The sequence below is a fragment of the Globicephala melas genome, chromosome 11 (genome assembly GCF_963455315.2).
Source record: "Globicephala melas chromosome 11, mGloMel1.2, whole genome shotgun sequence".
Classification (NCBI taxonomy): Eukaryota; Metazoa; Chordata; class Mammalia; order Artiodactyla; family Delphinidae; genus Globicephala; species Globicephala melas.
In genome coordinates, this window is record NC_083324.2 from 69,096,533 (window position 1) to 69,121,903 (window position 25,371).

Genomic DNA, 25,371 nt, shown 5'->3' on the forward strand with positions numbered 1-25,371 from the left:
CAGAGGAGGCAGGCTCTGCCCCTGCCCCAGCTTCGGAAGGCTCCCAGGAAGTGGGGCCCAAGTTAGGGGACAAAGGAGAGAGAGCCTCTCTGCCCAGCTAGAAAACTCGCCCCACCTACTGGGTGAGTGGAGTTTCCAGAAAGGGCTTCCCGTGTCCATAATAAGCTTGTGTCTAGGCTGAGTCTCCCACCCACTCCTAACAAGCAGCCCATTAACAAATGACCCAGCTGTGTGCATCCTCCCGGTGATCAAATCACCCAAGGGCTCCCAGTGCTTGGGGGCAAAGCCTTCACCCACACCACCTCCCCACCCGCTCCATGTGGAGGGGTCATGGGGTCACTAAGGACTCAGATGGCCTGGGGTCCAGTGCGGGCTCCACTGATCTCTGGGTAACCTTGAGTAATCTCATGTGAAACTTTCTGGGTCTCAGTTTTCTCATCTGTAAAATGGGCTCAACAGTGAGGCTTCCATGAATAAAATGCTCAGGATGGTGTCTGGCATGTAGTAAGCACTCAGTGTGTGCCAGCTTGTATAGAAAGGCTTACTGATTAGGAGAAGAGGCTCCAGACCAAGGCTACTTGGGTTTAAATCCTGATGCTGTCACTCACTGGCTGAATGTCCTTGTACCCATTACTTAACCTCTCTGGGCCTCAGTTTCTTCCTCCCTAAAATGGGAAGAATAGTACCTACTTCATGGGGTCATTGTGAGGATTAAGTGAGTTAACATGGAAAGCTCTGAGAATGGTGCCTGGAACATAGTAGGTGTTCAGTTAGTATTAGCTCCATGATGATGATGATTCTGGCACGATTTTCTTCCAGCCAGGCTCCCTCTCTTCTTCCTGCCCCTGTACTTAGCTGGCACAGCTGCCCTCCCTATTCACCCTCTCCTTCCTCTTCCTTCCCAGTTCAAGTTCTGTACTTCTTTCAAACCCCACCTCCTCCATGCAGCCTTCCCTGACCACTTTGGTGGACTCTGCACTGCCTCCCTTCTCTGATCCCCTAGGTCTGACCCCGGCCACCCCACATTATTCCTCTGAGTAAATCTACTCTGTGGGCCCTGAGGCAGGGGCTCTGCCTGGCCCACCTCTCCTACCCACCTTGCTGCACAGAGCCCAGCCTCGTGCTGGGTGAGCAGCAGTGAAACCAAAGCTTTCCTAAGTCAGACTGGTCCTTGATGAGTCTGGACCTGTCTGTTCCATGTAGGCATCTATTCTTGAGCTGGGGGACAGTGCGTCCTAGGCCCCAACACACACACACACACACACACACACACACACACACACACACACACACACACACACACACACACACGCCCCGTAAGGTAGAATCGAGTTGTTTCCCTAGAAATAATCCCCATTCCCACTAATGACAACGAACGTGCATCTTCCCCAAGCCCAGGCGTTCTCTGGAGTTTTCAGTCCTCCCCAACCCTGGGAGATGGGGCACACCCAAGAGCCTAGGTGCGACTCTTGGCAGGGTGACATCTGACATCACGAGGGGGCACCAAGGCAGGACACCCCAAGAACCAGGGCCAGCATGGGGGAGGGGGGCGATGTGGGAGGCTGAGGCACTGCAGTCCCTTCCTGAGGAGGAAAAGGGCACCAGAATGTCATTGTTTTCTCTCCCTTGAAGGCCTGACAGACAGCAGTCAGCCTTTCTGACCCTGAGGCTGTTCACACTTGCTGTCTCCAGGCTACACTCAGCCCCAGGGACATCAGAGGGCTCTGTTGACCAGCTTCCCCTCCCCCCCTCACCCTGGCTGGGCTCCCAGGAGCTGCCTGTCTCCCTAGGACCTGTCACAATGGAGGGCTGTCCCCCCCGCCCCCTCCCCTGCCTCCCCCAGTGATCACTTCTCCTGGGGTGCGCCCTGGACAGAGGCAACCTCGCTCATCGTACAGGGGCCACCTTTGGCGGGGGCCCCTCCTTTTCCTATGAGCCGGGGCACAGGGAAGAAGGGGGCTCAGCAGGGCAGGGAGGGAGTGCTGCCGTTGGACTCATTATTCTCTGGGTGACAGAGGGCCGCTGTCGCCAGCCTGAGTGCTCAGCCCTTTCCAGCCTCCATGTCAACCTGCCCCAGAATAGGTGAGGATGGGAAGAGGCCCTCCTGCAGCCCCCTCGGTGGAACCCCGAGCCTGTCTGCTTGGCCCTCACGCCTCTCCCTTGCTCTAGTCTAAGACAGCCTGAAAACGGTCTCACACTAGTATCTGTGATCTGTGAATGAGAGCTGGAAATTAACCCCCTCCACTTTGTAAGTTATCCCCAAGGATAATACCTTCCCAAAGGAAGGTTTGTCTAACGGAGGGAGCCCGGGCCAGGGGAGAGGGGGACGAGAGAAGCCTTGTACATCCAGCCAAGCGTTGGTCTGTGTACTCCAGCCCCATGCAAAGGTAAATCCGGGCCCTTCTTCCCCAACAGCAGGGGGTTATGTGCATAATACTATTGGGTATTTACAGAGCACATCACAGCTAAAAGATGCCTTCCAACACGCTCCATCAATTTGCTACCCTTCTGCACTACAGGACAGCAATCCTCTTCCACATGGGAGGGTACTGGACCTCAGAGCAGCTGGTCCAAGCCTCAGCATGGAAGGATGTATCAGATGCCGCTGGTGCCCCACCCGGATCTCCTTCACCTGTCAGGCACCTGCCCCAAGCTGCTGCAGCGATGGCTGCTAATGGCTTACAATGTGCCCTTGTCCAGCAGGTTGTCCTTAGCCAACAGGAGACACTTCCCTGGGAGACAGCCAGGAGGTTAAGGCCTCCATCATAGGCCCCCGCCCTGGGAACAGCCCTTGGCTAATGACGCTGGGTAGGGACTAAAGGCAGCCCCCTTGTCTTAAGGTGGGACAACTCCACATGCCATCCGGCTCCAGAGCTCCTCGTGGGTCAAGCCGGGGCTTAGCCTCACCTGAAGTGACTTCTTGGCCTCGATTCTCCTCCTGCTGCCCTCACTCCTTCACAGCTTCTCCTGAGAGCACTCCCTCAACAAATCACACAGACTCGGGGATCCCAAAGAAGACCCCTCTTCTGGGGAACCAGGAGGGCTAGAACACAGGGCTTCTGATCTGAAATCTTCACGCTCTTAAGATAGTTCCTGGGGTGTTTGTTGCAGTGAGAACCTAGCTTTCTGTCAGGATCTGTCTCCCTCTCCTCCCAGAGGAGAAGCAGGTTCTTACCACTTTCCCCTGAACCTGAGCCCCGGCCCCGCCCACAGCCCACAGCCTTTCCCCCTCCCTGCCCCCAGGCCGCCACAGCCAACACCAGCCATCTAGCATCCTCCTGGGCCTCCAGGATCGCCACCCAGTGGCCTGACTTGTTAAGCAGCACAGATGGCAATTAACTGCATGATATGAAAATATCCAACCCTAATTATTTCAGGGATGAGGCCAGGGACCATAAATAAATGATGAAGAGGCTTTCCAGAGTCTCCTCGGCTGGCCCCTGCTCTAGCTTGCGGAAGGCTGGGGAGCAAGGGGGACGCTTCTCCGCACAGAGTTCAGCGGTGTGGGGTGGTGAGACAAGGGGCCATGCGGAGGGAGGCGGCGTGAATTTACCAGGGGAAGTCAGGCCACTCTTCCAGGCACGGAAATACACAACCGTTAGGGCCACCGTGCTGGTCTTGCGGACAAACAGGAAGCAAACAGCAGTGGCTCCCTGGATGTCCTCTGATGAATAATTGATTGTAGAATGCAATCTGGTGAACGAATTCCAGGAGGATCCCCAGTCACCCCCTTCTCCCACATCTGCCTCTCCTTCCCTGTCCCATGCCAGGCTAAGGCAGGTTTTTCATGTTTCCCAAATGATTAAGTTCCCTTTGTGCCTCGCCCCAAGGTGGCCACCCTATGGGTATGCCCCTGGGGAGTCGCAGTCAGACGCCAGGAAGGATAGGCTGCAAGCTCAGATAGAGATCTGAGCCACTCAAGGGCTGCCCTTTGCTGGAACAGGGTGTCTTTTTCCAGCAACATATCACAACAAAGCCGTGGAGAGAAAGAAACAATTTGCATTCATGGATCCTTTTATGTGCCAGAGTGAATGCCAACGCGCACACACACGCACAAAGGCACACACACACACACCCAGGGACATACACACACAGACACATTTGAACAGATGGGGCTCCCATACTTTGAAAGCCTGAATATGAACATTGGTATTTATGGAGGGAGAGCTATTTACTTCACAAGAGGTTTTGCAACAGGGCTGCTTTAAACAGTAAAGCAACCAAACCACATTGAATAGAATTTGATTTACAAAAATTTGACTTACCTGCACATTTTCAGAAGCCCATGCGTTGTAGGGGTGCGAATGTGTGTTTGTACATAAGTGGAACTTGTCAGGGCCTCTGGTCATCTAGTCGGGGAAGGGGCAGGCACTTCTGATGACCGGCTACGCACCTAGCCGGGTCCACACACCAGTTCCTCCTCCACCTCCAGCTGGAGAGGAAAACAAACCCTGACCCACGGCTCATCTTCAAAGAGGTTCCCCCACTGACCCCACCCCAGTGGTTGAGCTTCCCATGAGTGTTCTGAGGGGGGCAGCTAGAAAAGAGCTTATTGACTGTCTCTACCAACCCCCTCATTTTTTTTCTTTCTTTCTTTTTTTTCTTTTTTTTTTTTTTTGCAGTACGCGGGCCTCTCACTGTTGTGGCCTCTCCCGTTGTGGAGCACAGGCTCCGGACACGCAGGCTCAGCGGCCATGGCTCATGGGCCCAGCCGCTCCACGGCATGTGGGATCTTCCCAGACCGGGGCACGAACCCGTGCCCCCTGCATCGGCAGGTGGACCCTCAACCACGGCAGCACCAGGGAAGCCCTAACCCCCTCATTTGACAGATGAAAAAAATGAGGCAGTGGCCTGTCGCAAGCCCAGTGCCCACCTGACCTTGGGCCTTTAATGCCGTTATCCCAGCCATCTCCACAGTACCTGGTGAGGCCAAAAGCAATAAGGAAGGCTCCTGGGAAGTAGCCTTGCTGTCCAGTCTCCTCCAGGCTTGGGCCTGCCCCCTCACTTCTCTGCCCTCCTCCCCTCCCTGCTCCAGGTGACAGATGTGTCCTCTGAGTGTGAGCCAGCCTATGACACTCCCCTGATGAGATTAAAACTCACTCCCTGGGTAAAAACCTTACCTTTTTATTAAGATCTCACCCTTCAGAACCAGCTCCTGTGTCAACTGCTTACTGTGGGTCCCTTGTTCTGACTTCCCGTCCCTGGGTGTCCAGTCCCTCTAAGGGGAACCAGACTGTTCTGGTTCCCCTTAGAGGGACTGGACACCCAGGGACGGGAAGTCAGTACAAGGAGTAAGATTCAGTTCTCTCCTAATTTCCAGTCCAGAACTTGTCCCAGCAGAAAAACACACACACCTCTCAAGATCTAAGCCCCTTTTCTGTAATGACAACGAGGCTGATCATAAGAGCAAACGCTTATTAAAAAGGAATAGCTGACACATGCACATGGCACCTATGACGAGGAATAGCTGACACACATGCACATGGCACCTTCGTGCCCGGCAGCGTTCTAAGCTCTTTACATATGTTAACTTATTTGATCATCACAACAACACAGAAGGAAGTTCTGTCATTACCTCCCCAGAGACCCAGAGTGGTTAAGTAATTTGCTCAAGGTCACACAGCTAGTAAGCAGCCCAGGAGGGAACTGGGCCCAGGAAACGTGACTGCAGAGTCCAAGATCTGACTTCTTGAACCCTTCAGACCCGGCCCTTGCTGACATCTCTGACCTCAGATCCTACCATCCCTCCTCACCCCAGCCCTGCTACTGCTGTCCAGCTACAAACACACCATGTTCATTCCCACATAGGGCTTCTGTCTTTGCTGTCCCTTTGCCTGAAATGCTTGGCCTTCAGGCTTTCATGTCTCCTGGGACAGGCTCAGCCCGGTGACACTACCTGAAGCTGCCACCCCACCCCCCTTACCCGTCACTTACTACACATAGATGTGCTGTATTTCCTTTAGCACTTCTCACTACCTGACACGGTCTTACTTCTTGGTTTACTGTTTCTGCCACTGAGATGTAAAGTCCACAGACACAGTGACCTGGCCCTCTACTTCACCGCGGTGCGCCCTGCACCTGGACCAGCTTGGCCTGGCACGTAGCGGGTGCACACTGCTGCGGACTAGAGTGTGCCCATGAAGGCGTCCACGTGAGGCGCGGCGCACAGATGGCCGTGTGTGTGAGACAGTGCTCTGCAGTGTAGCACCAGCTAGAAGTGGTGAGACCAGCTTAACGTAAACGGGCTTTCTGGCAGCCGATGCTAAGAAACAGAATGGCTCTGAGGACTGATCTCTAATTACCCGGCCTGGAAGAAGGCAGAACAGGAAAGAGAGCCCCTGTGTTAGAGCCCAAGCATCTCCACCACCTGGCCCAGGCCTTTTGTTGGTTGCCTGGAGAAATGGAAGACTTGGTTAAAAGGTGCGAGGAACTGGCCCCTCCAGAGTCCTTTGAAGGGGTGGGGACAGGAGCTGCGGTGGTCCAGTCGCTCTAGTTACTGAGTTGAGCTTCTAAATATAGCCGGGCCAGGCATTGGGCCCTGAGGAGGAAGGTCTGAGATCAGATAGGACGGAAGGGGCACCCCTCCCCCCAGCTCCCTGCCCCCCACCTGACCACTCCCTGCCCAGGAGCAGTCTGGGGGGAGGGGATGCCATCTCTACTCTGACAAGGAGATAGGGGGAGAGAGGCCAGCAGGGACCTAAGCTTATGAATGTTCTGACCCAGGGCCTGACCCAAGCTGGGGCATTCTGTTCTGGACAACAGGTGTTTGGGAAACGTAGGATCACACACCCGTGTGTGGTCTATGGAGGTACCGCCAAACTCAGGCGGATGTGACCCTTGCTCTGTGGCACTCGGGCCTTGCCAACTTCAGCGCTGCTCCAAGTCCTCGTCTGTGTGTGTGGTGATTCATACAGTAGGAGGAGAATACCCAACCCCCGTCTACCGTATGGCTGAAGGCCAGTACGTTAAATACGATGCCTTCCCAGAATGGAGGCGTGGATATGGAGGGGGGAGAAAACTCCAAAGCCACCATGAGTGGCATGAGGCAGGAGTAGTCCTCCTTGGCCTGGCAGATGCCCAAAGCCTCTGCTTCCGCAGAGAATGTCCCAGGAGTCCTGTACTGAATGGGAAGGGCTGGGCAAAGCTCTCCACAGCAGGGGGCTTGCAGAGCCCAGGGACATTCAGCAAGCCCAGGTGTGCACCTCTGTACCCACCCTGCCCGTGGTGCCAACATGCCCCATGTCCTTGTCTTTTGGTCACTCTGGCCTCTGGGGGTCCTGGTGTCCCTTCCCCCCACGTGATGTTCCCCCCGGACTGTCAAGGAGCCAGGAAGCCTTGGCTGGAAGTAGGTAGCTGGATGCAGGGACGGTGCAGAGGGCGCCCAGTCTCGTGGCCCAAGATTCTCCCTATCAGAGCGTCAGCATCAATCATCCTGCCCCACACCCACCAGCAAGGGACCTCGTCTATAAAAGGGGACAATAACGCCCTCTTCAGAGAGCTGTTATGAAGACGAAATGAGAAAGGACAGTGAGGCACCCAGCACAGTGTGTCAACCCAAACAACAAAGAGGCATGTGGACATCCACCGTGACTCTCTTCTCTGGACTCTCTTTGGAGAGTGTAAGTTGGCCTTTCCCATGAGAAGATGTGGTCAAAATTTGTTATTGCTTTCTACCATCTTGAACTGCCCAAGACAACTGTCTTCTCCACTCCTACCTCCAGTGGAACTCCCACCACCCCCCGGGCACTCCCCATGCTGGTACCAGCTGCCCCACAGGCCAGGGCTCAGTTGATCAGTGGACATTGGAACTGGGTGCCCTCTCCCTTAACCCCACTGGTTTACGCAGGGTCGGGGGAGCTGGCAAGGAGCTCCTCCAGGGACCACCTTCCACTGCCCTCGGCTATTGCCAAGGCTCCACCTTGGGTCTCCCTACCCAGGCAGGGGATGCGCTGTTTGCAGGCCCGCCCCAAAGCCTCCCTTGAGCCCCTCCTTTCTCGGGTGAGGGTTCTCAGGACTGCTCAGAAGGCAAGACTGGGATGTGAGCTGGAATCCTAGTACGAGGAAAACATGGCCCCTCCCATCATCCCTGCTCCCCGCCTCCCCTCCCTGACCACGGCTCCGCTCTGCCCCTCCACTTACATCCGAGTGAAGTCAAGTCTTCACATGGCCAGGTCTCTGCTCCTCGGCCGAGTGTCCTGGAGCACCCCCAGTCTGCCTCGAAGCCGACTCCAGGATGTCTGCTTCACCCACGGCCGAGGGGCCCCACCATCACCCAGGCTCCAACAGAGTCCCTCTTGCATCAGGCTGGGATGAACAGGTTCCTTTAAGAGAGTGTTTTATACCTTATTCTTTACTGTTTGAGGTGGTGCATGGAGTGGTGAAGTTAGGACAAGAGTCTACCTTTACTTTCTATCCCAACAGGTGGACTGAGTTTGGGAAAGAAGAGAGATGAGAATTACAGGGAAAGGGCCCTGGTCCCCGGCTGCCTCACTACCCACTACTCGAGGGACCCCCCCACCCCTTGAGTAGTGATCACTTCCTGTGGCCTCAACAGCTCTAGAGCAGAGCCTGCATCACTTGGAGGAGTGGGACCACCTTCCTGCGTGTGGTTACATTTTGTGGAGAGTGTTCTGTTAACATGAAGGAATGGGCTCCCCCCCAGTGCCAGGTACTGGGCGAGGCTGGGGGCAGGGTGGGGCAGTGTTCTTCACTGGTGTGGTTTCTTGGTGATCGCTAAGGAACAACTGTGTGAGACGATGACTCCCAGGTGACAGATGAATGCGGCAGCAGTGCTGACCACATCTGGGGAGACGTGATCCACAGGGAATCAGGGCCCTGCGCTGTGAGGTGTACTCTGGAGTGATATCAGGAGCTCTTCGGGGACTTTTAGCTGATACTGGGACAGGGGGGCCCATTTCCTCCTGGGTCTGGGGGAGTGGGCCACCATCTCCACCCCCTGTGCCCATCTGCCCTTTTGTCCTTCCCTTCCTGGGGTGAGAGCATGGCAAACACCACAGCAAGTGTTCCAGTCCAATTCCTCACCCAGAGCTGGTTTTCTTGTTCGGATGGTGATGACAGGCCACCCTGGATGCCGAATCTGTCTGTGCCCAGGGTCCAAGAGGACAAGAGAATGGATCTGGTTGGCCAGGGCTGCCTGGAGGGGGGTCGGCACAGACCTCCTCTCCCGGTCCCTGGGTGGATTCTGAAATTCAACATGCCCGTTGTTAGTCAGGATGGTGTCAGTACTCCTTGGCACAAATACGGATCAGAGAATTCTAATATCAGGTAAGGGAGACGAAGCTGGACGGCCTCGGAGGCACTTTCCGTGCCAGTCCAGTGATTCTAGAGCCCAGTATGCCCACTATTGTCATTGATATGATGTAACGATCACAGTGTGCTCACGGTACATATTATAAATACGATGGAGGTTGTTAGCCCTCCATTTCTCCAGTTCTGGGTGTCATGGATTTAACTACTCAGTGCTTCTCAGTTTATAAACGCACAGCTGCCTGAGCTCGATCTGCCTCTGAGGCCAATTTGCCAATTAAAGAACTGAGGCTGAAAACTAAAGGCTCCCCGCCTTACTCACGAAGAGACGGGAGTCCCCTCACTGTTCTCTCCTGCCCACTGTCTGCTCCTCCCACAAGCCCACAGGACCACGTCCCCCCAAACTTTAATGCCAGAGTTTGCTCCCTCAGGCCTCCTCTTCCTCAGAAACAACCATCAGTCTTAACTGACTCCTGGTTGGACTCAGAGCAACTCTCTTCCCCTTCGAAGGCCTCAGTCGCTTTCTCTGATAAGTGAGGCACGCGGGTCTGCAGACCTCGAAGAGTGCCATGAATCCTCAGCTGAGAGCCACCTTGCACCAGGCAGTCCTCTGGCCAGTCCATCCTTTCCCAGGCCGGGCATTCCTGATACAAGGGGACCAGAGAGGGCTGCATGAGAAGCACACCAGTCCTTGTCAACCAGAGACGGTTCCTTAGGGAGACTTGTGAAGACCTCATGGGCCCGGGCCTAAGTGCTCTCACATCTCACCACAAGGGGCAGAGCATCTTGTACTCAGCAAGTCACTGAATGTGAATTGTCCTGATTTCTAGTCTCCTGCACAGGGCTGCTGGCCTCTGTCTTCTTAAAGTTCACGGCCCAGGTGTTAGGAGTCAGGACTTTAGGAATTAAGGAACTGTCTAGGTTTCATATCAATTCCAACACAGGAAAATGTGTTTATTGAAGGCTTCCTCAGCCCTGTCACTCCCCAGGACTGTGACCTTGGACATAGAGGTTTGTTTAACCTCTCTGTGCCTCAGTTTGCTCATCTGGAACATGGATATCCTACCCCACGTCACGGGCTTACTGAGGATTAACTGGCAGAGCGCATGTGCAAAGAAGCACAGGCTTCTCCCTTCTCTACTCAGAAAGCCCTTTCTGCATCGCTAAGAACTTTCCTTTTCATGGAGCCTCAGAACAGTCAAGGAAGGTCAGCAGGGGCCCCACCTCTTGGGCTTCTGTCTTTCATCACAGATGCCAGGGCTTGGCCCATCCAAGTGCCCCGGGAGGCTAGATCTTGGCGTTCCTCCTCTGCTCCGCTTTCCCTGACCTCCAGCTTAGCCCCACTCCCCATACGCAGGAGTTGCAGCCGACCCAGAGATCGTGACGGTTTTTAAAAGACCGGTGGCTCATTATTTCCTCCCTCTGCACTTTGGTCCCGTGGGCTGGGCTCAGCTCATCTGAGGTCAGGACCTGGGTTGGGGTGACGGGTAGAGCTCGGCCACAGAATATTCATAGCGGAGTCTGGAGCCAGGCTTCTTAACTTGCCCCAGATGTGACAGCTGTTGTGTCCCCAAGAACATGTGTATCTCCACACCCACCGATCCAGGTTAAAAACTGACAGGTAAGAGCGATAGGTATCAGGAGCCCTGAGGTGCCCAACAGGGGGGACACAGCCCCCGAAGCAGGAAGAAAGAGCACCCTGAGGCCAGAGCACAGGGTCCCCTTCCTCAGAGGGCTGGCCGCTGCCTTTGTATGTTGACAGACACATTGGCTACCACTCCCACTCCTGCCACGGACTTCCTAGTGGCTGGGACATGAGCATGGAGAAAAAAGAAAGGAGAAATCGGGGTGCCTCCCCATGTTCTGAGTTTTAGGAGTCCCTTCTTTCACTGGTCTAACCAGAACCAGGGGGTCTCTTCTGCATCTCTCTCTCTGTGTCTCTGCACCTAGCACTCACTTCTGGGTTTCAGGCTGTGCTGAGTTCTGCTCAGGGGAGGCCCAAGGGAAAAACAGGCTCAATTCACCCCCAGTTCAGTGGTACTTGGAATCCTGGTGCCTCTTACCCCCCAATTCACTTGCTGGTACTTACTGTTCAGAGACTTCAAATAGCCGTTCCGTACACCCTGCTCAGGTTTTATAGTCAGTGGGAGACAGGCTGCCATGGGTTTACTGCATCTCTCCTGGAACTGGAACACAGCAAGATTTTAAAGCCCCACCAAGCTACAAAACACTTGGTCCTTCTCCTCTCTCCAGGAAGAAGGAGACGAGTCCTGGCTGACTGTCACATTGTCCTCCATCCCCATATGAAAACACAATCACACCTATTCACTCATTCATTCCTCTCACAAATATTTCTTGAGCACTGGTTCTGTGCTGGGCCACTTCTAGACACCGAGAATTCAGCAATTAAGAAACAGACAAAGCCACTGTCAGGCAAGGCAGTCAGAATATAAACAAATAATTAAATATATCCTATGTAGGCGTTAAGTACTATTGTGAAAAATAAAAGAAGGTAAAAGGATGGGAATGCTTTTTTACAAAGGGTGGACAGGCAGAGCCTCTTTGAATAGGTAATGAAATCTAAGGAGAAAGTAGAAAAAAGTGAGTTCTCTAAATATCTGAGGCAGAAGTATTCCAGGAAGAAGAAACTGTCAGGGCCCTTTGAAGACAGAGAAAGCACGTCCGTTCGGCAGGCCTGAGGAACAGCCAGGGGGCCTGTGTAAGCGGGGAGCACAGGGCAAGGAGGGGCGCTGTTGAGGATGAGGTCAGAGGTTGGTGGGGGGTGGGGCAGATTACATGTAACCATGTAGGTCATTGTTAGGACGCTGGGGAACAGGGAGTTTGACACGGAGAAGTGGCATTGCCTGACTTCTAATTTAAAAGGATGGGACTTTCCTGGTGGTCCAGTGGTTAAGACTCCGCCTTCCAATGCAGGGGGTGCAGGTTTGATCCCTGGTGGGGGAGCTAAGATCCCACATGCCTCACGGCCAAAAAACCAAAACATGAAACAGAAGCAATATTGTAACAAATTCAATAAAGACTTTAAAAATGGTCCACATAAAAAAAAAGTCTTTAAAAATTTTTTTTAAAGGATCAGTTGACTGCTCTTTTGAGAATAGATTTGGGCAGGAGAGTGGGGGGCCAAGAGGGAAGCAGAGGAATCATCTAGAAGACCACGAAATAATTCAGGAGAGAGAACACCGTGGATTGGTCCAGGGCGATTCAGATGGACGAAGTTAGAAATGGTTGGGTTCTTAATATATTGATATGTTGAAGGTAGCATGGACAAGAGCTACTGACAGTGAGCGTTCAGATGGAGAGAGAAGATGAACGATCAACTTGGCGTTGCTCTGGAGACCATTTGGCAATCACCCTGCTGACCCAGGAATCTCCGGCTCAACATCCCTGACATGATATTCAGCCACTTAATGCATACTCTTGAGGAGAGAGGATCCACCACCTCACACAACGGCCTCACGCAGTGCTTGAAAGTTCTTTCTTTCTTTTTTTTTTTTTTTTGCGGTACTCGGGGCCTCTCACTGTTGTGGCCACTCCCGTTGCAGAGCACAGGCTCCAGACGCGCAGGCTTAGCAGCCATGGCTCACGGGACCAGCCGCTCCGCAGCATGTGGGATCTTCCCGGACCGGGGCATGAACCCGTGTCCCCTGCATCGGCAGGCGGACTCTCAATCACTGCGCCACCAGGGAAGCCTGAAAGTTCTTTCTTATACTCAAAGTCTACATCTGTGCTTTCTCTCACTGCTCCTAAAGCAATACAGGGCAGGTCTCCAACACCTTCCTCACACAGTCCTCCAGATTGTCTGATTTCTCTCTCGGTTCGCATCCCCCATCAATGCCATTTTCAGTTGCTCTGGACATGAACACATTCCAGAAGGAAGTAGCTCTGGGTACTCCACTTCCTTCCTCGGTAGAAGGGCCAGGGACTGATTGTTCTCTGAGGTCCTTCTAGAACATCATTCACAGATTATGGTAAATGATTTGCATTCAGACCACAAATTTAAATTTGGCAAATTCACTCAACCCTTACCCTTTTTCAGGTGGGAGAAATTAGAGAGTTAGCTTAGATCTTGCTTCTTACCACTGAGAAAGCCAAAGCCATTAGAAGAGCATCTCCTTAGGTACCACCTGTCAGCATCCATGTCCACACCCCCTGCTTTCCTTCCCATTACAAAAATGGACTATCTGTGCTCCTATCTAAATTCAGCCCCTCCACTTTTCTGCTATATTCCACCCCTTCTCTCATGTTCAAGAACACTGGTGACCTGAGAGTTGGAGGGAACAATGGAATAGAACTAATATTTTTAAAATAAAATTTAAGAATCCTTTATAGAAATAAAAGAAAGCCTAAATTTATGTAAGAGCTAACCATGTGTCTGGGAAAATTGAGAATGATCAACTCAGAGACACAGCCTAAAAAATGATTAGACTTTAAAGACAAAGAAATCATACTCAAGGACTCCAGGCACAATACTCGTAATACCTACAAGAGTATGAAAATTATATTGGCATCAGGATATTTAAGAGCAACCTGCAAAGCAAGGCAAGAATGGAACGTTATTTTCAGGTAACCAAAAGAAAGGAAACAAATTGTGAGCCAAGGACTTTATATGCAACAAAGCCATCATCTAATTACCAAGACTATAGAAAAATAAATTATATACACAACGAGTAGGGCTCCCCTGGTGGCGCAGTGGTTGAGAGTTCGCCTGCCGATGCAGGGGACGCGGGTTCGGGCCCCGGGCTGGGAAGATCCCACATGCCGCGGAGCAGCTGGGCCCGTGAGCCATGGCCGCTGAGCCTGCGCATCTGGAGCCTGTGCTCCGCAACGAGAGAGGCCACAACAGTGAGAGGCCCGCGTACCACAAAAAAAAAAGAAAAAGAGTAAAAGAATCTGTGCAAATGAGCCCTTCATGGATAACCTGCTAGAGGATGAATTCTATCCAATCAAGAGATGATGGGGGAAACTTTGGCAAAAGAATGATGGAGGATGTAATGTATTTAAAGTGTATTTATTTATTATTATTATTTTATTTTGCGGAGGTTCCTTAAAAAACTACAAATAGAACTACCATACGACCCAGCCATCCCACTACTGGGCATATACCCTGATTATACATTTTATATGGTTTGAAATTTAGAATCATGTTAATATTTCACATATTCAAAGAATAAAATGGAATCAACATGAGGGAAAAGATACTTACATCATCTCTAAGTATCTGCCAACAAATTACTTACTAATTCCGAAAGAAAAAAGTAACAACTTTACAATGGTGAAATCTGGCTTAAAAACATTTTGATGAAGTGATGAACATTAGCCTAACCAACAATGAGACAAACCAACATCATGGCCCCCTATTATTTCACTGACAAGGACAAGATTCACTTAGAGTTTTTGCCAAGGATGCACTAGCTGAATCCAATCTACGTGTAATACAATGCAAAAGAGGGAACTGTTCCAGATTAAAGAGACATGACAACTAAATGCAGAATGATGCTGAACTGAATTCCGGGCTGGAAAACATAATTGGTACAAAGGACGCTACCTGAATAATAGAAGAAATTAGAATATAAATAGAATATAAATTGATTAAATACTAGTATTGTATAGATGTTAACTTTCCTGATTGTTAATGATACCGAGCTCATAGGACAGCATTTCCTTCTACTTAGAAAAAAAATAACTATGGAAGAGTAAACAGGCATGATGAAATGTAAATTACTAGTAAATGAGAGAGAGAGAGAGAGAGAATGATAAAGCAAATACAGTAAAATGTTAACCATGAATAGATCTAAGTAAGCAAATATAGGAATTCATGTACTATTCTTGGAACTTTTCTATAAATTGGCAACTAAAACAAAATAAATGTTAAAAAAATTGTATTCACACCTCTCCTATAGCAGCCCTTATACCCATTAAGTACCCCAATTTCTATATTCCATAACACTTAAGTTCTAATATCAAATATATAGTATGTTTATCATGAATCTCCCTCCATAAAAATACGAGTTCTCAGGGACAGGAACATTTGCAATTTTGTACAACGAGGTAATCTTGTTTCTAGAACTGTACCTAGCATTTCGTAGATGTAACATAGATATTCTTCAGTGAATGAATAAATGTATAATTGGTTAAAATAGGCTCTAGGGTCACATGAGTCAAATCCTTGCTCTTAGTGTTCCTTGATACAACATGGGCAAGTTACTGAACCTCTCAGGAGCTTAGCTCCTAATAAGTATTTACTTCAATACTTATTGAGGAGAGTGACATGAGGATATGAGGAGAATGACATCCGCAAAAATTGTGCAGTAGGAACAAACTCCAAAAGTTTGTTCTCCACAAGAGCAATAAATAAACTGGCAAAAACTGTGAGAATCAACTTTTTTCAGAACTCTGGAATCGAATCAAAATTTACCACAAGCAGAGAAATGATTAATTGATTAAGAAAAAAAAAACAGATGAGTCTAGATAAGAGAGCTTTGTGACATTTTAACTTACCCTGATACCATCTCCCACTTCCCAGCTTGCAGTGGCATGAAGACAACAGCTGGCATTCCTAGTATGTACCTGGAACCAGAGGGAGCAGAACAGACTTTATTCTCAAACAAATGTAGTTTTTTTCTGACCTGTCTGGTGGCTCCTTGAAGAACCCTCTCAAATGGCTTGCTTTACTTCACCTCACTCAGAACATTCCCAGGGTGGAAGCAGCTACCCAGGGAAAATTTGTTCAAAACATTTAAAGGCAAATGTATTAGCTTTTTCTTCCTGAGACCGGGAATAACGGTTGGGGAAAACAATAGACTAACCTAAAAGTTTGGGAGGAAAGGCTGGGAAATGAGATGATTTGGGGAATAAGGATTTTGAAATGCAGTCACATATTTCTGGGAATCTAGAAGGCCATGCACCTATTCAGGGCTGGGCGTATGCTAAGAAAAGACCTGAGAAGGCCCTAGGTTCTTACCTCTGGCTGAATCCAGGCTCTGTAGGAGCAGGGAGTGAAGGCTTAGGGGGAGTTGTAGTCTGCTTAGCTGAGTGCTGGAATGCATGTCCTAACACACACACACATACACACGCACATGCACACACAGAGTCCATCTGCAAAGACTTGAGGAATTTTTTCTTTTAGTTCTAAGAGCATAAGGAAATTTCTCTTGAACCACTAACTGAGCATTAATCTAACAGAACAGACTTTAATGACCACACATAACAAAGGATACAAACTTCCCAAAACTAGTTCAGAAAAGTCAAAGAACAAGGGACACGCAAATCAAAACTACACAGTGAGATGCCATTCACACCTACTAAGATGGCTATAATTTTTTTTTAATAAAAGTAAAAAGTGTTGATGAAGGTGTAGAGAAACTGGAACTCTCATATATTGCTGGTAAGAATGCAAAATGGTACATCAATTCCATGTTGGCAGTTCCTCAAAAAGTTAACTATAGACTTATCATATGACCCAGCAGTTCCACTCCTAGATATATATCCCAGAGAGAACTGAAAACAGATACTCAAACAAAAAAACACGTGTACACAAATGTTTATAGCAGAATTATTCATAACCGAAAGGTGGAAACAATCCAAATGTCCACCAACATGAATGGATAAAGAAAATATGGTATATATGTGCAGTGGAATATTATTTAGCCTTAAAAAGAATGAAGTACTGATACGTGCTACAACATCGATAAACCTTGAAAACATTAGGCTAAAAGAAGCCAGACACAAAAGGTTATATACTGTGTGATTCCACTTACATAGAACGTCTAGAATAGGCAAGTCATCAAAGCAGAAACCTGATTAGTGGTTGCCAGAGGCAAAGGGGAGGGGAGAATGGGGATTAACTGCTTAATGTGTATGGGACTCCCTGGGGTTGTAGGAATGGTGTGTGACAAAATGTTCTGGAATACTGGTAATGGTTGCACAACGTTGTGAAGCCACTGAATCGTACTTTTAAAAATGGTTAAAGTGATAAACTTTATGTTATGTGAATTCTATTTCAATTTTTTTTTTTTTAATGGGATCTCAGTTCCCCCACCACGGATTGAACTCCGGCCTCTGCAGTGAAAGCTCCAAATCCTAACCACTAGACCACCAGGGAATTCCCTATTTCCATATTTAAAGAAGTAATATGGGATGCTCAAATACATTGATGGATTTTGAGCTTTTCAGGACTGACTCTTTCAAAATAAGTGCCCAGTGAATATTCACACATGGGCCTCCCCCAACTGGCCTCTAAGACATTTTCTTATTCTCATTGGTCAGGGGCATCCTCATCTGCTCAGCAACCCTCTCCCATTGGCTGGATCCTTCAACTCTCTCCCATTGGCTGGATCCTCGATGCCAAGGCTCTGAGTGAGAACCCGGGTCCCCCAGGTTCTGTGGCAGGGACACAAGGAAGCATGGGATAATGGTAAACCGTCCTAGAAGGGTCTGGGTCCCCAAGGGCTGGCTGAGACTGGGTAAAGCTTCCTCTATAGTGAGAGGCCTTTGGTTGGTGGGAAAAGGTCAGGAGTTGTCATTAGGGGGCTCTGAATTGCAGCTCAGCCCCTAACTCCTATGAGGCCTCAAGCTATTCACACCTCTCCTGTAGCTCCTATAGCTGGATGGTGCTTTTCTCTGAGGTAAAATGGAAGTGAGGACTCTGGGATCACAGGCATCACATTATCAATGTGGTTTGATGTTCTGCCAAATATAAAGCGAGGGCCACTGCCCTCAGAGGCCAGACGGCAGCCTATCTACATTCTGGACGGTCTACGGGCTCCCATCCCCTCCCACACCCCCAACTCCTACTCACAGTGCTTGGCCCATCCAAGACTCAGAGGTTCCCTAGAAGGCCCCAAACTCCACGGAGTCCAGGCGGCCTCTCCCCCTACTCCTGCCTTGGGACTGCTGGTGTAGGACCTGTCGAAGGCTCTGAAACGTTCTAGAAGGCGCGAGGCCATCCTCCGCTTCCCCCTTACACACCGCAGGGGTGGGCAGAGGGAGGAGGGCCTCTGATTGGAGGAGGCTTGGTGGGAGGGTGGCTTGATGGGCGTGGCCAACGGCTGGAGGAGTAGCAGTTGAGAGCAGTTAATTTCGGGAAGCGCCCTGCGCTTTTTTCCTGAGGTGGCGCTGACTTAGTTGAGGAACAGGCTTTTGGGGATTCCCCCCTCCAGGAAGATCAGAACTGCTATAAGGACGCAGGAAAACCCTTGAGGCCCAGGACGTGGAGAACGGGGCACACTCTCCCTCAACCCAGGTTGGTCGCAGAAGTTGCGGCCGGAGGGTCCCCTGGGGCCACAGCCCTGCCGTCCTTGGGGCCTGGTGCTCCTGTCCCGCCAGGAGATGGGCGGTGGTTGGCAGGGCCCCGAAGCCCCTCCCAAGCCCCCTCCCCCTGGCCTCTGGCCTCACCAGAACGCTTCTCTGCTCTTTTCTCCCTTTACCTCTTATTGCCTCTCTCATGGAGGAAGGATTCCAGTCTCCCATCCCAAGGAGGAGAGCCACCTGAATGCCATGAAAGACACTGGGACTCCGGGGACAAGTACGTGCCTGGCAGAGTGACCTCCCAGGCCATTCCTGTGTGCCCTGCTCTGCGCTCTGCCGGCTTCTACCAGGCCTCTCCTTCCGGGTCTGAGGGTATTTTTCCTGGCTTTTAGTCTCATTTCTCAACTCCCTTTCTGCGGTGATTTGTGAAGGGTTGGGGTGGACAAACTGGAGACCTGGGGGGTCAGGGATCTCAGTTTCGAGTCCAAAGACGTCCCTCTAAGCTCTGGGTGATCATGGGAAATACGCTAACCCCTTCATGGGTCTGTGCTCTCACGTGGAAAGTGACAAAATCATAATGCTAATTCCGAGTCTTGGTGAGAATGGGAGTGATTTATGTGAATGTCTTTTGAAAATGGATGTGCCACAAATTACTTATTGTGATTTTAACTCTGTTCTTCCCACTCCCCGCCACCCAGCTGCTGCCTTTCTAGGTACCGAGTTTCTTCTGATTGCCTTTTTACTTCCACAGGATGGGTCAATCAAGCCATAACAAAGAGCATGGAGGCAGCCCTTTTGTCCACCCCGCCATCTTCTAGGAACTGGGAAGCACCCTTCAGGAGTCTCCGCTCCAGTGGACCTTCCCAGGCTCCTTCCTTCCCAGCCTTTGCTGTGGCATTAGCCATCTGGAAAAGGAGCTGCTAGTAGGACCCTGACTTTTGTTCCCGGCGCCACTCCCACCCCTTCCCCTCCTGATATCCAGTACTCTACCTTCAGGGAGGAGACGTGAATTTCAGGCAGCAGGAAAAAAACCGAGCCTTCAGGGTTATGGTTCCCTCCGAGGCCAAGGTTCCCATGACCATCAGTAGAGAGGGCTGGGCTGGGCCCCTTCCCTTCCTCACTCTTCTTTTCCCTTTTTGTCCAAGAGCTCCGCTCTGACCCCAAGGCTTTTCCATTTACCATCAACATGGAAACTTGACTCTTCACACAAGTATATTCTTCCTCGTTTGTGCATTACGTTGTTCCTCAAAACTGCCCTTCCACGCAGGAGGCCTGTAGGGCTCAAGGGGCCTGGTCAGTCAGCTAGGCCCCCCTTTAGGGCCTCTCAAACCACAGGTCGAGTGGAAAAGCTTAATAAAGGCTGCATGTCCTTCTTGACCACTGGCTTGTGGTCAGTGTGCTGATTTGGAAGTGAAGACTCAGAGGGATCCTTTCTATCCTTCCCACCCAAACCAGGTGGATGGTGTTTGTGCCGCTGGGAAATGCAAAGAGGGGCAGGTGGGAGGGCTGTTCAGGTGGGCACCCCTGGCCCTCCCACCTCCCCTTTTGAATAACGCTCGTCACTGTCTCATCTCGGGACCTGGCCCCAGCTGGTTTACAGACACCTGGCAGAGTGCGCCGAGCATTTGCGTTGTAATAGGGCAGGAACTAAAGGAACAAATTTATCCACCAGAATGTCAGGTCACGGGGAAGGTTGTAGGAGCAGGTAAACAGTGATTCACACTGAGGTCCTGGAATTTGATTAGTTACTATTTTTATAACTTTGCTCTTTTAGTCCTTGATTGAGGATAAAGGGGGAATTGGAACAGATCACAGGTGGGAGGGCATGGAGGGGGTTGCGTCCTCATTAGAGTGGGAACGGAGGAGTGCAGGTATGCGTCATCGGCCTGTGCTGTGTACCTGAGAGGTGTGGGCAACTTTCCTGGATCCCACAGTGGGGAGTGCAAGTCCCAGAACACAAAACATCGGCTTATTGGGGCCTCAGAGGTTGCCCGGTGCCCCTGCCCCTCTCCCCTACCTGTTTTCCCTGTGTGCCATGGAGACCAGAGCTGATGTGGCAAGAGCACAGACATCCCTCAGACTCCCCATCTGGGGCCCTGGTTCTGTTCTCTTCTACCCCAGTGGTGACCACAGAATATTCTGGGAGTTGTCTTCTGTTGTGATGCTGGGGGCCTTCCAAGGAGCAGTAATGGTGGAGTCTGTACAAACCTGGAGCTCATTGACACACAGGGCACGTGTTCTTCATCTATTCTCTTCCTTGGTGGGCTTCGGAATTAAAGGTATAGACCCGTTTATAATCATGACACCACCTGGCAGGGATATTGGTGCATGGAGGAGGGCTTATTTGGAGACCTCTGATCTCTCCAGCCCTCAGACTCTGGGCCTGATATGCGTATAATAATCACTAATGTCCTGGAATTTATAACAGTGTTGTCATTGATCCGTGTCATTACTCATCATGAATTGGTGACTTCTCGAACCCTATGGGTTATTTGTACTGCGTAGAGCTCTGTGATTTACAAACACAAAAATCGTTGGAGGGAGAGAGCTACTATGCTATCTTACAGATGAGGATACTGAAACGGGAAAAAGACCCAACTCCCTTGAGCGAGGGGGTATGCAGTGCACTTGCCTTGCTGTTGCTTTATGACTCCTCCCCTGTCTCCAACCCTCACACTTTGGAAAGCGAAAACAAAAAAGAACAGGCATCTGGGGATTATTTAACGCTCAGTTTGTCAGGACAAAGTTTAAGGACTCTTAGGAGGCACTGGGACAGGCACAGAGAAGTCACTAGATATTTGCTCAGTCCATTTCTCCATGTCTTCTGCTTTTCAATGTTACATTTGTTCTTAACTCTCATGGCTCACCTTCCAGAGAATCTGCTGAAATTCTAATGTCCTTTGCTGTTCCATAGGTTACTTTGGGGCAACTCCAGTTTTCGAGTGATTACCTAGCCCTCCCCCTAACTAGTTGTACGGCCTGGCAGCAAGTCATTAACACCTGTCTGCGTGTCTGTTTTCTCGGTGAGAAAATGGGTGATCTAACCCATTTATGAGGTGCTTACTACACTGTTTGCTAAATAAGACTAGTTCCCTCTCTCCTGCTTGGACAGTCCTTTGTATTCTGTCAAGAGCTTGCCTATTTATGGTGTATCACAACCAAAAGGAAAGAGTCCCAAGTCCTCCCTCCCATAGCTGGTTCAAGACCAACCCAGATATCATAAAACTTTCTGAAAGACTTCCATCCTTCTGTGCAACAGCGCCCCCGCCCCCAGAGACTGGGTGTGACAGGTCAGTGCACCTGGAACAATCTGAAAGGCCTGGGGCTCACTGCCTTCCATCATTCTCCACTCATTTAGTCTCCAGCCATCCCCTCGTGGAGACCTGGAAGGGACAAGCGGACTTGATGGTGGGGCCGTGCCCCGAAGCCTATTCATGGAGAAGCCAGCCCTTCCTTCCTTCACTAGGCCTCGAAATGCAGGTGTAGACATAGCCACGATTTTCCAATGTGCTTCTCTCTTCCTACACGGGGTCAAGAGTCTTTGCCGGACTAGTTCCTTTGAGGAATTAGCGCCTCAGAGCATACAGCACAGTCACTCGAATCCTGAAAACGACCTCAACTCCCGGATAGCCTTGCGGCTTCACTAGGTGGAGGGCCCTCCAGGACACTCCATGTGGAGCCCGAGCCCTGTCCTCTGCTCCTTCCCCCTTTTCTAGATGTGGACAGCACATGGGCTGGATCCACACCTCGGACCTGCACAGCTGTGTCCTCCCAACAGCTCTTCTGGTCCTGCCCCTCATCCCTGCCCTACTCGACCTTTCCTGGACCCGTCTCACGCCCCTTCTTTTCTGCTTAGCCCCCAGTGCACAATGGTGTCTAACCCCTGTCCCAGCTGGACTGGCCCTGGAGGGCTGAGAGAACCTCATGTCCACAGAGGATCCCTGGCAGAGCTGCCCTTCTCAGCCCTGTCTCTCAACTTTCCAGGGTCCTATAGCCTTTGTCTGCCTCTCCAAGACCTGCTTGTGGGGCTGCTGTCTTTCCTACCTCTGGCTGCCTTCCTACCTATTGTGGCAGCCAGCACTGTAACGGCTGAGTGTCAGTGGTGTGGCATGAAGAGAACTCCAGTTGTGGGGTCAGAAGATATAAAGTTTGAGACCCACTTCTGCTTTATAAGCTCTATAAGAACTTGGGGGAAAATGGACAACTTTCATCCTCAATTTGGAAAATCTATAAAGTGGGGAAAGCAGTAATGTGTAAATTGGAGTTTTTAGGTAAGGAATGGAAGGAATGATAATCCGTGTGAAGGAATTTATTTGTAATAGTGAGAGGCCGTACAGTCTAACTCTGCTGCTGACCGTGTATCTTAAATGTCTCCAGTTATGTTTCATCCCTCACGATTCTGCAGACATGTTGGAGGTAGGGAAGGAAACTTGGTTGACCACCCCTGGAACTGGATACTCTTGCCTGGGCCCACTCCGTCTTGTTCTTTACTCCAAACCGAAGATGGAGGGATTCAGGCAAGAGGATCTTGCTTTTTCACGCCTGGCACAAAGCCGCGCTTTCCAGAAATCTTAGGGAGGTGGAAGGCCCTAGAGCTCAAGAGAAAAGTCCCAGCCTCTGCTTCCCTAACAAGTCAGGGCTGAACTAAGCTACAGCTGTTTGCAGGATTCCTCAGCAGGTAGAATCTCATCAGAACGCTTAAAAGTGTGAAGATCAAGAATTTGGTCCTTTGATTGCCGTTGAGGCCCTCCGCACCTCCTCCCAGACCTCTGGGGTGATCCACAGTTGTCTCCATTTACTCTCGACATGGAAGCCAAGCTCTTGGTGTGTGGGGGTCACCTAATCCCCAGCATCGTGTCCTGCTGCCCTTCCTGAAGCACCTGTGCACCATCAGCTCCCCCAAGGGGCCTGTCCAGCTATGCACACTCTAGCCAGCCCCCTCTGACCTCCAGATGGAGTGAAATATTTCTCTAATGTTCTTTGTTCGTTCAAGTTGGGACTAATGTGCTGCTTCAGAAGTAAAATCCCAACTGGGAGCCAATCTTAATCTTCCCTCCTCAGGCAGGTGGATGTCGTTTGTGCTACAGGAGACCTGGATGTTAAGGAGAGGCTGCCTGGGGTCATCCCATCACCCCTCGGAAAGTGCTCACCGCCTGACTCAAGTGGGGACCCTCTGGCCCACTCTACATCCTTGAACAGAGCCGGCCTCTCCCTGGATGGCTTACCTGGCACCTGGCAGAGTCTTCCCATGGGTATTTACATTGTAGAAGGGAAAAAGTCTTTTAACCCAAAGGAATAAAGAAAAGCCAATGGGAGATTTTTAGTGGCAGCATTTGTGTCATTCCAAAGCCCTGGCTGTTAGATTTTCGTCACTATGCCAGATGTGAGACAAGGGTGAAGTGTGAGCAGGGATAGGGGAACCGAGGAGTGAGGGAACCCAGGGGAGAGGTCTGGAATCTTCCAGGTCCTTCTAGCTGCTGGGACAGTGGATCTCAGAACACAAAGGAGTATCGGGCTGCAGAGGCTACCATGTGCTTCCTGCCCCTTTCCTCCCTCCCTCCTTTTCTCAATGTCATGACCAGCGTTGACTCAACAGGGGAACAGCCCCTCCGCAGATGTTCCCAGGCAGGGCCCTGGCTCTGTACCTGGTTTCCTACCTACCTGTGGTTTGGCCACAGCAGTCTCTGAAAGCTGCTTTCTCTCTGGGCTCTGGATTTCACGTGAAGGCAGGAATAACGGTTCTGCAAGGGCCCACCAGGAATACGGAAACATAACCATCCGGCACTGATCTGATTGGAGTACAGGGAGCCACAGCCTGCCTGGGTAAATTCTGAAATTCCTCCTGCACGATCTTGCCTGTAGTAAGATTAATAACAGTTTTCATGGATATTGAACAGGGGATTCTAATACCCACTGAGGGAGGCTAGAGTGGATGACCTCTAATAGCTCTGTGAGTCCTGGGATTCGGTGAACTTGAGATACCTATTATCACTGATATGATGTAATTTATAATAATGTTTTCAATGATGCATACCATTAATAATAATGACTTTTCACTCTGCCTTTTCCAGCCCGATGTGTGAGCTATATAACTAAATGGTAACTCCTCAGGCGTACTTACTGCAGTGGATGCTTACCGTCGATACTTTACAGGAAAGGAAGCTCAGGCCAAGAAATGGGCTCTGAACCCAGCTCCTCCCCCGGATGGCCCCTCCCCCCCAGGAGCAACTGCACCTGCCTTGGGCTACTCAGGACCCTCCAGTTCTTTGCAACTCCCCTCCTGCCCCCCTCCCACCCACCTCAGAAGCTCCTGGGCAGCTAGAATTGTCTCCTTCTGTCCCTGCTTGTCCAGTACAGGATTCCAGTCCTGGCTGGGCCCGTCTGACCCAAAGCCAGTCACTTCGCCATGCTGGTCCCTTTGGAGATTAAAATCTAGTGAATTCTTCCAGCCAGAGACGCCACGTGGGCTTCTGGCCAATCCATCCACCCATCTGTCTCCTCCTGGATAGTGGGTTCTTCAGAGCTATAGGTTATCTTAAAACGAGCGAAAACAGGCCATCTTTGTAAAACCAGAGATCTAGAAACCAGCTAATGTCCCTGCCCCTCGGAAGTGTGTAAGGCCCTCCAGTGCATGCCCAGTGTCCTTCACTTTTATTTTGATTTCTCTCGATACCGGGCACAGTGCAGGGCACACAGTAGGTCAGCAAATGCATGCTGAAAACATACAGCAATGATTTCTCCAACTCTCTCACTTTCTCTGCTGGACTGTTTTCTCAAATTCAAGGTTTATATACCAGGACTCAGGCCTTTGACCTGAAACCCAGCAAGCTCTGCATT

General features: G+C 50.6%; 1 long non-coding RNA gene across 1 annotated transcript; it reads right to left on the bottom strand.

Annotated features, from left to right (window-relative positions):
* Positions 1-4,271: 4,271 nt before the first annotated feature.
* Positions 4,272-25,063, bottom strand: LOC132598117 (uncharacterized). The gene is made up of 7 exons (XR_009565838.1): positions 24,834-25,063; positions 24,196-24,390; positions 15,787-15,855; positions 11,357-11,453; positions 9,043-9,202; positions 8,140-8,321; positions 4,272-4,432 (listed from the first exon to the last, which is right to left on the bottom strand). It is a non-coding gene; the product is annotated as an uncharacterized lncRNA (long non-coding RNA).
* Positions 25,064-25,371: the final 308 nt, after the last annotated feature.